The sequence below is a fragment of the Tribolium castaneum genome, chromosome 3 (genome assembly GCF_031307605.1).
Source record: "Tribolium castaneum strain GA2 chromosome 3, icTriCast1.1, whole genome shotgun sequence".
Lineage (NCBI taxonomy): Eukaryota > Metazoa > Arthropoda > Insecta > Coleoptera > Tenebrionidae > Tribolium > Tribolium castaneum.
Window position 1 is genome coordinate 4,403,839 of NC_087396.1, and position 16,866 is coordinate 4,420,704.

Consider the following 16,866-nt stretch of genomic DNA (forward strand, 5'->3'; position numbering starts at 1 on the left):
AGTTACTCCTATCAATTTTTATCTTTTTACTAAAATTAAAGCTGATAAAATTTCCAACAAAATAGTTATTTGCATTTTTCATGTAGGACTAACCATAAGCGAGATGTAAGTTTGAAAATAATCAATATTTAAAAAAAAGGTGCTTTAACAGAAAATGTCTTGTGATTTAAAATACACTTAATTTATTGAGTCCAATACTTTATTAGAAAAAAAAGGAGGTGACTTAAAAGTCACTGAAGTTTTCAGAGTCGTTTTTAAATGCTGCATTTTCGTCTTCGTCTCAAACATTGAAAACTGAATTACATTTTTGTTCAGTAACGGTTACAATTTTCACTTTGGTTTTTTGCTTATATCTCGAAAACAGTTACTCCTATAAATTTTTATCTTTTCTTCAAAATTAAAGCTGATAAAATTTCCTACAAAATAGTTTTTAACATTTTTTTTGTAGGACCAACCATAAGCGAGTTATAGAGTTGGATATAAATAATCTTTAAGAAAAATTTGCTTTAAAATAAAATGTTTGAAAAACTGAAATTAAACTAATTTAATTGTGTCTAACACATTAGTAGAGGAAAAAGAAGAAGACATAAAAGTCACTAAAGGTTTCAAAGTTGTCTTTAATCGTCATATTAATAACAATAACATTAATAATAATAATACTAATAGTACTAAATTTGCTTATATGCAAGCGCTTTATTAAGGTAACAGTTTTTTGGTTTCTTGCTTATATCTCGAAAACAGTTACTCCTATCAATTTTTATCTTTTTACTAAAATTAAAGCTGATAAAATTTCCTACAAAATAGTTATTTGCATTTTTCATGTAAGACTAACAATTAGCGAGATATATGATTGAAAATAATTAATATTTAAAAAAAAGTGCTTTAACAGAAAATGTCTTGTGATTTAAAATACACTTAATTTATTGGGTCTAATACTTTATTAGAAGAACAAGAAAGTGACATAAAAGTCACTAAAGTCTTCAGAGTCGTATTTAAATGCTGCAGTTTCATCTTCGTCTCAAACATTGAAAACTGAATTACATTTTGGTTCAGTAACAGTCACAGTTTTCTTATTGGTTTTTTGCTTATATCTCGAAAACAGTTACTCCTATCAATTTTTATTTTTTTTTCAAAATTAAAGCTGATAAAATTTCCTACAAAATAGTTATTTGCATTTTTCTTGTAGGACCAACCATAAGCGGGTTATAGAGTTGGATATAAATAATATTTAACAAAAATTTGCTTTAAAATAAAATGTTTGAAAAACTGAAATTAAACTAATTTAATTGTGTCTAACACATTAGTAGAGGAAAAAGAAGAAGACATAAAAGTCACTAAAGGTTTCAAAGTTGTCTTTAATCGTCATATTAATAACAATAACATTAATAATAATAATACTAATAGTACTAAATTTGCTTATATGCAAACGCTTAATTAAGGTAACAGTGTTTTGGTTTCTGGCTTATATCTCGATAACAGTTACTCCTATCAATTTTTATTTTTTTACTAAAATTCAAGCTGATAAAATTTCCTACAAAATAGTTATTTGCATTTTTTATGTAGGACTAACCATAAGCCAGATATAAGATTGAAAATAATTAATATTTAAAAAAAAAGTGCTTTAACAGAAAATGTCTTGTGATTTAAAATACACTTAATTTTTTAGGTCCAATACTTTATTAGAAAAAAAGGGGGTGACATATAAGTCACTGAAGTCTTCAGAGTCGATTTTAAATGCTGCATTTTCGTCTTCGTCTCAAACATTGAAAACTGAATTACATTTTTGTTCTGAAACGGTAACAGTTTTTACTTTGGTTTTTTACTTATATCTCGAAAACAGTTACTGCTATCAATTTTTATTTTTCTTTCAAAATTAAAGCTGATAACATTTCCTACAAAATAGTTATTTGCATTTTTCTTGTAGGACCAACCATAAGCGAGTTATAAAGTTGGATATAAATAATATTTAACAAAAACTTGCTTAAAAATAAAATGTTTGAAATACTGAAATTAAACTAAATTAATTGTGTCTAACACTTTAGTAGAGAAAAAAGAAAAAGACATAAAAGTCACCAAAGTCTTCAGAATCGTTTTTAGTCGTCAAATTAATAACAATAACATTAATAATAATAATACTAATAGTACTAAATCTGCTTATATGCAAGCGCTTTATTAAGGTAACAGTTTTTTGGTTTCTTGCTTATATCTCGAAAACAGTTACTCCTATCAATTTTTATCTTTTTACTAAAATTAAAGCTGATAAAATTTCCTACGAAATAGTTATTTGCATTTTCCTTGTAGAACCAAGCATAAGCGAGTTATAGAGATGGATTTAAATAATATTTAACAAAAATTTGCTTTAAAATAAAATGTTTGAAATACTGAAATTAAACTAAATTAATTGTGTCTAACACTTTAGTAGAGGAAAAAGAAGAAGACATAAAAGTCACTAAAGATTTCAGAGTCGTCTTTAATCGTCATATTAATAACAATAACATTAATAATAATAATACTAATAGTACTAAATTTGCTTATATGCAAACGCTTAATTAAGTTAACAGTTTTTTGGTTTCTTGCTTATATCTCGAAAACAGTTACTCCTATTAATTTTTATCTTTCTTTCAAAATTAAAGCTGATAACATTTCCTACAAAATAGTTATTTGCATTTTTCTTGTAGGACCAACCATAAGCGAGTTATAAAGTTGGATATAAATAATATTTAACAAAAACTTGCTTAAAAATAAAATGTTTGAAATACTGAAATTAAACTAAATTAATTGTGTCTAACACTTTAGTAGAGAAAAAAGAAAAAGACATAAAAGTAACCAAAGTCTTCAGAATCGTTTTTAGTCGTCATATTAATAACAATACCATTAATAATAATAATACAAATAGTACTAAATCTGCTTATATGCAAGCGCTTTATTAAGGTAACAGTTTTTTGGTTTCTTGCTTATATCTCGAAAACAGTTACTCCTATGAATTTTTGTCTTTCTTTCAAAATTAAAGCTGATAAAATATTCTACAAAATAGTTATTTGCATTTTTGTTGTAGGACCAACCATAAGCGAGTTATAGAGTTGGATATAAATAATATTTAACAAAAATTTGCTTTAAATAAAATGTTTGAAAAACCGAAATTAAACTAAATTAATTGAGTCTAACACTTTAGTAGAGAAAAAAGGAAAAGACATAAAAGTCACTAAAGGTTTCAGAGTTGTCTTTAGTTGTCATATTAATAACTATAACATTAATAATAATAATACTAATAGTACTAAATTTGCTTATATGCAAACGCTTAATTAAGGTAACAGTGTTTTGGTTTCTTGCTTATATCTCGAAAACAGTTACTCCTATCAATTTTTATTTTTTTACTAAAATTCAAGCTGATAAAATTTCCTACAAAATAGTTATTTGCATTTTTCATGTAGGACTAACCATAAGCGAGATATATGATTGAAAATAATTAATATTTAAAAAAAAAGTGCTTTAACAGAAAATGTCTTGTGATTTAAAATACACTTAATTTATTAGGTCCAATACTATATTAGAAGAAAAAGGAAGTGACATAAAAGTCACTGAAGTCTTCAGAGTCGTTTTTAAATGCTGCAGTTTCGTCTTCGTCTCAAACATTAAAAACCGAATTACATTTTTGTTCAGTAACAGTCACAGTTTTCTTATTGGTTTTTTGCTTATATCTCGAAAACAGTTACTCCTATCAATTTTTATCTTTCTTTTAAAATTAAAGCTGATAAAGCTTCCTACAAAATAGTTATTTGCATTTTTCTTGTAGGACCAACCATAAGCGAGTTATAGAGTTGGATATAAATAATATTTAACAAAAATTTGCTTTAAATAAAATGTTTGAAAAACCGAAATTAAACTAAATTAATTGAGTCTAACACTTTAGTAGAGAAAAAAGAAAAAGACATAAAAGTCACCAAAGTCTTCAGAATCGTTTTTAGTCGTCATATTAATAACAATAACATTAATAATAATAATACTAATAGTACTAAATCTGCTTATATGCAAGCGCTTTATTAAGGTAACAGTTTTTTGGTTTCTTGCTTATATCTCGAAAACAGTTACTCCTATCAATTCTTATCTTTTTACTAAAATTAAAGCTGATAAAATTTCCTACGAAATAGTTATTTGCATTTTTCTTGTAGGACCAAGCATAAGCGAGTTATAGAGATGGATTTGAATAATATTTAACAAAAATTTGCTTTAAAATAAAATGTTTGAAATACTGAAATTAAACTAAATTAATTGTGTCTAACACTTTAGTAGAGGAAAAAGAAGAAGACATAAAAGTCACTAAAAATTTCAGAGTCGTCTTTAATCGTCATATTAATAACAATAACATTAATAGTAATAATACTAATAGTACTAAATTTGCTTATATGCAAACGCTTAATTAAGTTAACAGTTTTTTGGTTTCTTGCTTATATCTCGAAAACAGTTACTCCAATCAATTTTTATCTTTTTACTAAAATTAAAGCTGATAAAATTTCCAACAAAATAGTTATTTGCATTTTTCATGTAGGACTAACCATAAGCGAGATGTAAGTTTGAAAATAATCAATATTAAAAAAAAAAGTGCTTTAACAGAAAATGTCTTGTGATTTAAAATACACTTAATTTATTGAGTCCAATACTTTATTAGAAAAAAAAGGAGGTGATTTAAAAGTCACTGAAGTTTTCAGAGTCGTTTTTAAATGCTGCATTTTCGTCTTCGTCTCAAACATTGAAAACTGAATTACATTTTTGTTCAGTAACGGTTACAATTTTCACTTTGGTTTTTTGCTTATATCTCGAAAACAGTTACTCCTATAAATTTTTATCTTTTCTTCAAAATTAAAGCTGATAAAATTTCCTACAAAATAGTTTTTAACATTTTTTTTGTAGGACCAACCATAAGCGAGTTATAGAGTTGGATATAAATAATCTTTAAGAAAAATTTGCTTTAAAATAAAATGTTTGAAAAACTGAAATTAAACTAATTTAATTGTGTCTAACACATTAGTAGAGGAAAAAGAAGAAGACATAAAAGTCACTAAAGGTTTCAAAGTTGTCTTTAATCGTCATATTAATAACAATAACATTAATAATAATAATACTAATAGTACTAAATTTGCTTATATGCAAGCGCTTTATTAAGGTAACAGTTTTTGGTTTCTTGCTTATATCTCGAAAACAGTTACTCCTATCAATTTTTATCTTTTTACTAAAATTAAAGCTGATAAAATTTCCTACAAAATAGTTATTTGCATTTTTCATGTAAGACTAACAATTAGCGAGATATATGATTGAAAATAATTAATATTTAAAAAAAAGTGCTTTAACAGAAAATGTCTTGTGATTTAAAATACACTTAATTTATTAGGTCCAATACTATATTAGAAGAAAAAGGAAGTGACATAAAAGTCACTGAAGTCTTCAGAGTCGTTTTTAAATGCTGCAGTTTCATCTTCGTCTCAAACATTGAAAACTGAATTACATTTTGGTTCAGTAACAGTCACAGTTTTCTTATTGGTTTTTTGCTTATATCTCGAAAACAGTTACTCCTATCAATTTTTATTTTTTTTTCAAAATTAAAGCTGATAAAATTTTCTACAAAATAGTTATTTGCATTTTTCTTGTAGGACCAACCATAAGCGGGTTATAGAGTTGGATATAAATAATATTTAACAAAAATTTGCTTTAAAATAAAATGTTTGAAATATAAAATGTCTTTATAGGACAAAACATGATGTTTGGCATCTGTTTATTAAAAATTTACTCGTTTGGAAGCATAGAATCATTCCAAATAACCTATTCTCGTCGAAACTATAATGTAATTAGTATTTTGTGCTAGAATACAGCGTTTTTGTTAGATTTATTAACAATTTTGTCTATTTTAAGCGATGAAACGAATAGGATTAGCTGCCTTTATCCAAAGTGATACATAAATTGCTCTTTTATGCCAGATTAATACGTTTTTAGTCTGTTCGATGTAAGTTTTCTTGTTCAAAGCAAAAGATCGTCTAATGTAAGCCGTTTTTGTTTGAACTGATGAACAATTCAGACTGAGAGTCAACAAAAATAATTTGTTTTAATCCAAACTGATAATTTTTGACCCTATAAGAGTCCTATAAGAGTCCGAGATACGCCGTTCTCGTCAAGTCTATAACGTAATTCGTTTTTTTGTGTCAGAATACGACGTTTTCTGTCTGTTTAATATAAGTTTTTAATAATAATAATAATAATAATAACAATAATAATAATAATAATAATAACAACAATAATAATAATAATAATAATAATAATAATAATAATAATAATAATAATAATAATAATAATAAAAATAATAATAGAAATAAAAGTAAGCTTAGTTTTCTAAGCAAAAACAAAGCTTATTTTGTGTGTTATATGAGCGCTTTCTCATTTCTATGCAAGAAATCATCTGTGATCTGTATTTTTAGGCAAGAAATTGTCTAAAATTAATAACTCATTTTAAAACTGGTATAAAAACATTTACTATACAAAAGTTAATAATAATAATAATAATAATAATAATAATAATAATAATAATAATAATAATAGTAATAATAATAATAATAATAGTAATAATCATAATAATAATAATAATAATAATAATAATAATAATACTTATAATAATGAATTTCTTTCTAAATTAAAGCTTAGTTTTTCTAAGCAAAAATGATGCTTATTTTGTGTGTTATATGAGCGTTTTCTCATTTCTATGCAAGAGATCATCTGTGATCTGTGTTTTTAGGCAAGAAATTGAATAAAATTAATAACTCATTTTAAAACTGGTATAAAAACATTTACTATACAAAAGTTAATAATAATAATAATAATAATAATAATAATAATAATAATAATAATAATAATAGTAATAAAAGAAACAATAATAATAATAATAATAATAATAATAATAATAATGATAGTAATACTTATAATAATAAATTTCTTTCTAAATTAAAGCTTAGTTTTTCTAAGCAAAAATGATGCTTATTTTGTGTTATCTGAGCGTTTTCTCATTTCTATGCAAGAGATCATCTGTGATCTGTGTTTTCAGGCAAGAAATTGTCTAAAATTAATAACTCATTTTAAAACTGGTATAAAAACATTTACTATACAAAAGTTATAATCGGTCTTTAATAATAATAATATTAATAATAATAATAATAATAATAATAATAATAATAATAATAATAATAATAATAATAGTAATAATAATAATAAAAATAATAGTAATAATAATAATAATAATAAAAATAAAAATAATAGTAGTAGTAAAAGTAAGCTTAGTTTTCTAAGCCAAAATGAAGCTTATTTTGTGTTATATGAGCGTTTTCTCATTTCTATGCAAAAGATCATGTGTGATCTGTGTTTTAAGTTGTGTCAGAATACGACGTTTTCTGTCTGTTTAATATAAGTTTTTAATAATAATAATAATAATAATAATAATAATAATAATAATAATAATAATAATAATAATAATAATAATAATAATAATAATAATAACAATAATAATAATAATAATAATAATAATAATAGTAATAGTAACAAAAGTAATAATAATAATAATACTTTTAAAAAGGAAAAATGGAGCTTATTTTGTGTGTTACATGAGCGTTTTCTCATTTTTATGCAAAAGATCATGTGTGATCTGTGTTTTTAGGCAATCTAAGCCAATTTATAGTTTTTAATATTTAACAAAAATTTGCTTTAAAATAAAATGTTTGAAAAACCGAAATTAAACTAAATTAATTGTGTCTAACACTTTAGTAGAGGAAAAAGGAGGAGACATAAAAGTCACTAAAGTCTTAAAGTTGTCTTTAGTCGTCATATTAATAACAATAACATTTATAATAACAATACTAGTAGTACTAAATTTGCTTATATGCAAGCGCTTAATTAAGGTAACAGTTTTTTTGTTTTTTGCCTATATCTCGAAAACAGTTACTCCTATCAATCTTTACTTTATCACCAAAATTAAAGGTGATAAAATTTCCTACAAAATAGTTATTTGCATTTTTCATGTAAAACTAACCATAAGCGAGATATATAAGTTTGAAAATAATTATTAATTAAAAAAAAGTGTTTTAACAGAAAATGTCTTGTGATTTAAAATACACTTAATTTGTTGGGTCCAATACTTTATTAGAAGAAAAAGGAGGTGACATATAAGTCACTGAAGTCTTCAGAGTCGATTTTAAATGCTGCATTTTCGTCTTCGTCTCAAACATTGAAAACTGAATTACATTTTTGTTCTGAAACGGTAACAGTTTTTACTTTGGTTTTTTGCTTATATCTCGAAAACAGTTACTCCTATCAATTTTTATCTTTCTTTCAAAATTAAAGCTGATAACATTTCCTACAAAATAGTTATTTGCATTTTTCTTGTAAGACCAACCATAAGCGAGTTATAAAGTTGGATATTATTATTATTATTATTATTATTATTAACATAGATTCTTTGCTGAGGTTAACACCTTTATAGCAAAATATCAAGAAATACGGTTTCGTGTTAAATAAAACACCATTGAATAATGAAAAATGAAATACAATTTTAATCTACAGTTAAATTAGTTAATTAATAAAGGTTAATGTTAATTATTGTAATGTGTCATATTGATTCTTGAAGGAAGAAACAGTAACAGCTGCAACAACGTTATCAGGCAAGCCATTCCATGTATCAAATGCACGATTTGTCAAATAATTCTTTCTAACGGTAGTCTTAAATGGTTCTTTTTTCAGCTTATAAGAATGACCTCTAAGTCTGTCATGATATTGAATTTGCAAGAAATTGCGTGTTACTCCAGGAAATAAACCATGAGTAAGCCGAAAAATTTGAATTGCATCTGCCCTGTTTTGACGAGCACGTAGATCTGGTATTTTGAGTATTTCAAGACGTTGTTCATATGAAACTTGTCTTAAACAGTGTGTCCATCTAGTTACCAGGTGCTGAGTTTTTTCCAGCAAATCAATATCCTTTAACAAATAAGGTCTCCAGACTGGAATGGCAAATTCCAAATGCGGCCTTATGTAAGTGATGTACACCTTTGAAATAAAACTGACTGAAGGATTTGGAAAAACATGCTTTAGCAAATAAAACATTTTACGCGCTCGACCCACTGATGCTAGACATTGCTCTGACCATCCTAACTTATCATTTACAATGACCCCTAGATCTTTGGTTGAGGTTTTTACACTCAGGAGTGTGCCATTTATATGGTAAAGGTACTTTGGGTTGTTGTGGCCACACTGAAGTACACAGCATTTTGCAATATTTAGTGGTATTTGCCACTTCTCGCTCCATTGGAAGATTAAATTAAGTTGGTCTTGCAAGTCCGTGACAAGTGGGTTAGCAAATAACTTAATATCATCCGCATATGCTGAATAGCTGTCCAGTGAAAACAATAAATCTGCTGTATATAACAAGAATAAAATTGGTCCAAGAACTGATCCCTGTGGGACCCCACTTAATACTGGTTTAGAGTACGAAAATTTACCACAGACTTTTACACAATAGTTTCGATTTGATAGAAACGCTCGGATCCAATCAAGCAAATTTCCTGTTACACCATAGGACTCCAGTTTTGCTAACAAGAGATTGTGAGGGACTTTATCAAAGGCTTTACTAAAATCAAGGTAAATTATGTCTACAGGTTGGTTAGTGTCTAACATTTTTGTCCATAGATTTGTGCAGGATAGCAAATTTGTGACAACTGACCTACCTGGTAAAAAGCCGTGCTGATGCTCAGGTATTAAATTATTTTTTCTCATGTAAGTTAATAGTTCCTTGACTATAACTTTTTCCATAATTTTACAGCATGTCGACGTGAGACTTACAGGTCTATAGTTAGCAGGATCAAGTTTATCTCCTGACTTGTACAAAGGCGTGATTGTTGCTTGCAACCACTCGTAGGGCAAAGTGCCTTGTAAGAATGATTTTGTCATCATTTTGGCAAGTGGGCCCGACAACGAAGCAGCACAAGTTCTCAGGAGTTTGGGAGGTATCTGATCCGGACCTGGAGCTGTATTTAATTTAATGGCACAGAGTTGGCTTTTTACCAGATCCGGAGTAAAATTAATATAAGACAACCCACTAAATGTACTTGTAGGCATAAATGACGGTATATTATTATTAATGTTTTAATTATAGGTAGCAGCAAAACTGTCCGCTAAAGTGTTTGCAGTTTCTGTATGATCGGAGCAGAGTAGACCTGAAGCATTTCGTACTAAAGGGACCGACACACGACTAGAGATAAATTTACGTACATGGGAATAAAATAGTTTTGGTTTATTTAATATAGAATTTTCATAATTACACCTGGCTATTTGTAAATCAGATTTTAGTTGGTTAGAAAATCTTTTATAAGCAGAAAAATTATCTTCAGTAGGCTTCCTTTTAAATTTTTTCCATATAAATAATATTTAACAAAAACTTGCTTAAAAATAAAATGTTTGAAATACTGAAATTAAACTAAATTAATTGTGTCTAACACTTTAGTAGAGAAAAAAGAAAAAGACATAAAAGTCACCAAAGTCTTCAGAATCGTTTTTAGTCGTCATATTAATAACAATAACATTAATAATAATAATACTAATAGTACTAAATCTGCTTATATGCAAGCGCTTTATTAAGGTAACAGTTTTTTGGTTTCTTGCTTATATCTCGAAAACAGTTACTCCTATGAATTTTTATCTTTCTGTCAAAATTAAAGCTGATAAAAGTTCCTACAAAATAGTTATTTGCATTTTTCTTGTAGGACCAACCATAAGCGAGTTATAGAGTTGGATATAAATAATATTTAACAAAAATTTGCTTTAAAATTAAATGTTTGAAAAACTGAAATTAAACTAATTTAATTGTGTCTAACACTTTAGTAGAGGAAAAAGAAGAAGACATAAAAGTCACTAAAGGTTTCAAAGTTGTCTTTAATCGTCATATTAATAACAATAACATTAATAATAATAATACTAATAGTACTAAATTTGCTTATATGCAAACGCTTAATTAAGGTAACAGTGTTTTGGTTTCTTGCTCATATCTCGAAAACAGTTACTCCTATGAATTTTTATCTTTCTGTCAAAATTAAAGCTGATAAAAGTTCCTACAAAATAGTTATTTGCATTTTTCTTGTAGGACCAACCATAAGCGAGTTATAGAGTTGGATATAAATAATATTTAACAAAAATTTGCTTTAAAATAAAATGTTTGAAAAACGGAAATTAAACTAATTTAACTGTGTCTAACACTTTAGTAGAGAAAAAAGGAAAAGACATAAAAGTCACTAAAGGTTTCAGAGTTGTCTTTAGTTGTCATATTAATAACAATAACATTAATAATAATAATACTAATAGTACTAAATTTGCTTATATGCAAACGCTTAATTAAGGTAACAGTGTTTTGGTTTCTTGCTTATATCTCGAAAACAGTTACTCCTATCAATTTTTATCTTTTTACTAAAATTCAAGCTGATAAAATTTCCAACAAAATAGTTATTTGCATTTTTCATGTAGGACTAACCATAAGCGAGATATATGATTGAAAATAATTAATATTTAAAAAAAAAGTGCTTTAACAGAAAATGTCTTGTGATTTAAAATACACTTAATTTATTGGGTCCAATACTTTATTAGAAGAAAAAGGAAGTGACATAAAAGTCACTGAAGTCTTCAAAGTCGTTTTTAAATGCTGCAGTTTCGTCTTCGTTTCAAACATTGAAAACTGAATTACATTTTTGTTCAGTAACAGTCACAGTTTTCTTATTGGTTTTTTGCTTATATCTCGAAAACAGTTACTCCTATCAATTTTTATCTTTCTGTCAAAATTAAAGCTGATAAAATTTCCTACAAAATAGTTATTTGCATTTTTCTTGTAGGACCAACCATAAGCGAGTTATAGAGTTGGATATAAATAATATTTAACAAAAATTTGCTTTAAAATAAAATGTTTGAAAAACTGAAATTAAACTAATTTAATTGTGTCTAACACTTTAGTAGAGGAAAAAGAAGAAGACATAAAAGTCACTAAAGGTTTCAAAGTTGTCTTTAATTGTCATATTAATAACAATAACATTAATAATAATAATACTAATAGTACTAAATTTGCTTATATGCAAACGCTTAATTAAGGTAACAGTGTTTTGGTTTCTTGCTCATATCTCGAAAACAGTTACTCCTATCAATTTTTATCTTTTTACTAAAATTCAAGCTGATAAAATTTCCTACAAAATAGTTATTTGCATTTTTTATGTAGGACTAACCATAAGCGAGATATAAGATTGAAAATAATTAATATTTAAAAAAGAAGTGCTTTAACAGAAAATGTCTTGTGATTTAAAATACACTTAATTTATTAGGTCCAATACTTTATTAAAAAAAAAGGGGGTGACATATAAGTCACTGAAGTTTTCAGAGTCGATTTTAAATGCTGCATTTTCGTCTTCGTCTCAAACATTGAAAACTGAATTACATTTTTGTTCTGAAACGGTAACAGTTTTTACTTTGGTTTTTTGCTTATATCTCGAAAACAGTTACTCCTATCAATTTTTATCTTTCTTTCAAAATTAAAGCTGATAACATTTCCTACAAAATAGTTATTTGCATTTTTCTTGTAAGACCAACCATAAGCGAGTTATAAAGTTGGATATAAATAATATTTAACAAAAACTTGCTTAAAAATAAAATGTTTGAAATACTGAAATTAAACTAAATTAATTGTGTCTAACACTTTAGTAGAGAAAAAAGAAAAAGACATAAAAGTCACCAAAGTCTTCAGAATCGTTTTTAGTCGTCATATTAATAACAATAACATTAATAATAATAATACTAATAGTACTAAATCTGCTTATATGCAAGCGCTTTATTAAGGTAACAGTTTTTTGGTTTCTTGCTTATATCTCGAAAACAGTTACTCCTATGAATTTTTGTCTTTCTTTCAAAATTAAAGCTGATAAAATATTCTACAAAATAGCTATTTGCATTTTTCTTGTAGGACCAAGCATAAGCGAGTTATAGAGTTGGATATAAATAATATTTAACAAAAATTTGCTTTAAAATAAAATGTTTGAAAAACGGAAATTAAACTAATTTAACTGTGTCTAACACTTTAGTAGAGAAAAAAGGAAAAGACATAAAAGTCACTAAAGGTTTCAGAGTTGTCTTTAGTTGTCATATTAATAACAATAACATTAATAATAATAATACTAATAGTACTAAATTTGCTTATATGCAAACGCTTAATTAAGGTAACAGTGTTTTGGTTTCTTGCTTATATCTCGAAAACAGTTACTCCTATCAATTTTTATCTTTTTACTAAAATTCAAGCTGATAAAATTTCCTACAAAATAGTTATTTGCATTTTTCATGTAGGACTAACCATAAGCGAGATATATGATTGAAAATAATTAATATTTAAAAAAAAAGTGCTTTAACAGAAAATGTCTTGTGATTTAAAATACACTTAATTTATTGGGTCCAATACTTTATTAGAAGAAAAAGGAAGTGACATAAAAGTCACTGAAGTTTTCAGAGTCGTTTTTAAATGCTGCAGTTTCGTCTTCGTCTCAAACATTGAAAACCGAATTACATTTTTGTTCAGTAACAGTCACAGTTTTCTTATTGGTTTTTTGCTTATATCTCGAAAACAGTTACTCCTATCAATTTTTATCTTTCTTTCAAAATTAAAGCTGATAAAATTTCCTACAAAATAGTTATTTGCATTTTTCTTGTAGGACTAACCATAAGCGAGTTATAGAGTTGGATATAAATAATATTTAACAAAAATTTGCTTTAAAATAAAATGTTTGAAAAACTGAAATTAAATTAATTTAATTGTGTCTAACACTTTAGTAGAGGAAAAAGAAGAAGACATAAAAGTCACTAAAAGTTTCAAAGTTGTCTTTAATAGTCATATTAATAACAATAACATTAATAATAATAATACTAATAGTACTAAATTTGCTTATATGCAAACGCTTAAATAAGGTAACAGTGTTTTGGTTTCTTGCTCATATCTCGAAAACAGTTACTCCTATCAATTTTTATCTTTTTACTAAAATTTAAGCTGATAAAATTTCCTACAAAATAGTTATTTGCATTTTTTATGTAGGACTAACCATAAGCGAGATATAAGATTGAAAATAATTAATATTTAAAAAAGAAGTGCTTTAACAGAAAATGTCTTGTAATTTAAAATACACTTAATTTATTAGGTCCAATACTTTATTAAAAAAAAAAGGGGGTGACATATAAGTCACTGAAGTCTTCAGGGTCGATTTTAAATGCTGCATTTTCGTCTTCGTCTCAAACATTGAAAACTGAATTACATTTTTGTTCTGAAACGGTAACAGTTTTTACTTTGGTTTTTTGCTTATATCTCGAAAACAGTTACTCCTATCAATTTTTATCTTTCTTTCAAAATTAAAGCTGATAACATTTCCTACAAAATAGTTATTTGCATTTTTCTTGTAGGACCAACCATAAGCGAGTATAGAGTTGGATATAAATAATATTTAACAAAAATTTGCTTTAAAATAAAATGTTTAAAAAACTGAAATTAAACTAATTTAATTGTGTCTAACACTTTAGTAGAGGAAAAAGAAGAAGACAAGAAAGACAAAAATTCATAGGAGTAACTGTTTTCGAGATATAAGCAAGAAACCAAAAAACTGTTACCTTAATAAAGCGCTTGCATATAAGCAGATTTAGTACTATTAGTATTATTATTATTATTAATGTTATTGTTATTAACATGACGACTAAAAACGATTTTGAAGACTTTGGTGACTTTTATGTCTTTTTCTTTTTTCTCTACTAAAGTGTTAGACACAATTAATTTAGTTTAATTTCAGTATTTCAAACATTTTATTTTTAAGCAAGTTTTTGTTAAATATTATTTATATCCAACTTTATAACTCGCTTATGGTTGGTCCCACAAGAAAAATGCAAATAACTATTTTGTAGGAAATGTTATCAGCTTTAATTTTAAAAGAAAGATAAAAATTGATAGGAGTAACTGTTTTCGAGATATGAGCAAGAAACCAAAACACTGTTACCTTAATTAAGCGTTTGCATATAAGCAAATTTAGTACTATTAGTATTATTATTATTAATGTTATTGTTATTAATATGACGATTAAAGACAACTTTGAAACCTTTAGTGACTTTTATGTCTTCTTCTTTTTCCTCTACTAAAGTGTTAGACACAATTAAATTAGTTTAATTTCAGTTTTTCAAACATTTTATTTTAAAGCAAATTTTTGTTAAATATTATTTATTTCCAACTTTATAACTCGCTTATGGTTGGTCCTACAAGAAAAATGCAAATAACTATTTTGTAGGAAATTTTATCAGCTTTAATTTTGACAGAAAGTTAAAAATTGATAGGAGTAACTGTTTTCGAGATATAAGCAAAAAACCAATAAGAAAACTGTGACTGTTACTGAACAAAAATGTAATTCAGTTTTCAATGTTTGAGACGAAGACGAAACTGCAGCATTTAAAAACGACTCTGAAGACTTCAGTGACTTTTATGTCACTTCCTTTTTCTTCTAATAAAGTATTGGACCCAATAAATTAAGTGTATTTTAAATCACAAGACATTTTCTGTTAAAGCACTTTTTTTTTAAATATTAATTATTTTCAATCATATATCTCGCTTATGGTTAGTCCTACATGAAAAATGCAAATAACTATTTTATAGGAAATTTTATCAGCTTGAATTTTAGTAAAAAAATAAAAATTGATAGGAGTAACTATTTTCGAGATATAAGCAAGAAACCAAAACACTGTTACCTTAATTAAGCGTTTGCATATAAGCAAATTTAGTACTATTAGTATTATTATTATTAATGTTATTGTTATTAATATGACAACTAAAGACAACTCTGAAACCTTTAGTGACTTTTATGTCTTTTCCTTTTTCCTCTACTAAAGTGTTAGACACAATTAAATTAGTTTAATTTCAGTTTTTCAAACATTTTATTTTAAAGCAAATTTTTGTTAAAAATTATTTATATCCAACTCTATAACTCGCTTATGGTTGGTCCTACAAGAAAAATGCAAATAACTATTTTGTAGGAAATTTTATCAGCTTTAATTTTGAAAAAAAGACAAAAATTCATAGGAGTAACTGTTTTCGAGATATAAGCAAGAAACCAAAAAACTGTTACCTTAATAAAGCGCTTGCATATAAGCAGATTTAGTACTATTAGTATTATTATTATTAATGTTATTGTTATTATTATGACGACTAAAAACGATTCTGAAGACTTTGGTGACTTTTATGTCTTTTTCTTTTTTCTCTACTAAAGTGTTAGACACAATTAATTTGGTTTAATTTCAGTATTTCAAACATTTTATTTTTAAGCAAGTTTTTGTTAAATATTATTTATATCCAACTTTATAACTCGCTTATGGTTGGTCCCACAAGAAAAATGCAAATAACTATTTTGTAGGAAATGTTATCAGCTTTAATTTTGGAAGAAAGATAAAAATTGATAGGAGTAACTGTTTTCGAGATATGAGCAAGAAACCAAAACACTGTTACCTTAATTAAGCGTTTGCATATAAGCAAATTTAGTACTATTAGTATTATTATTATTAATGTTATTGTTATTAATATGACGATTAAAGACAACTTTGAAACCTTTAGTGACTTTTATGTCTTCTTCTTTTTCCTCTACTAAAGTGTTAGACACAATTAAATTAGTTTAATTTCAGTTTTTCAAACATTTTGTTTTAAAGCAAATTTTTGTTAAATATTATTTATATCCAACTCTATAACTCGCTTATGGTTGGTCCTACAAGAAAAATGCAAATATTTATTTTGTAGGAAATTTTATC

At 25.9% G+C, this 16,866-nt stretch overlaps 1 long non-coding RNA gene across 1 annotated transcript; it reads left to right on the plus strand.

Annotated features, from left to right (window-relative positions):
• Positions 1–8,455: 8,455 nt before the first annotated feature.
• Positions 8,456–10,428, plus strand: LOC135265663 (uncharacterized). Its single transcript, XR_010333415.1, has 3 exons — positions 8,456–9,776; positions 9,845–10,126; positions 10,178–10,428. It is a non-coding gene; the product is annotated as an uncharacterized LOC135265663 (long non-coding RNA).
• The last annotated feature ends 6,438 nt before the right edge of the window (positions 10,429–16,866 follow it).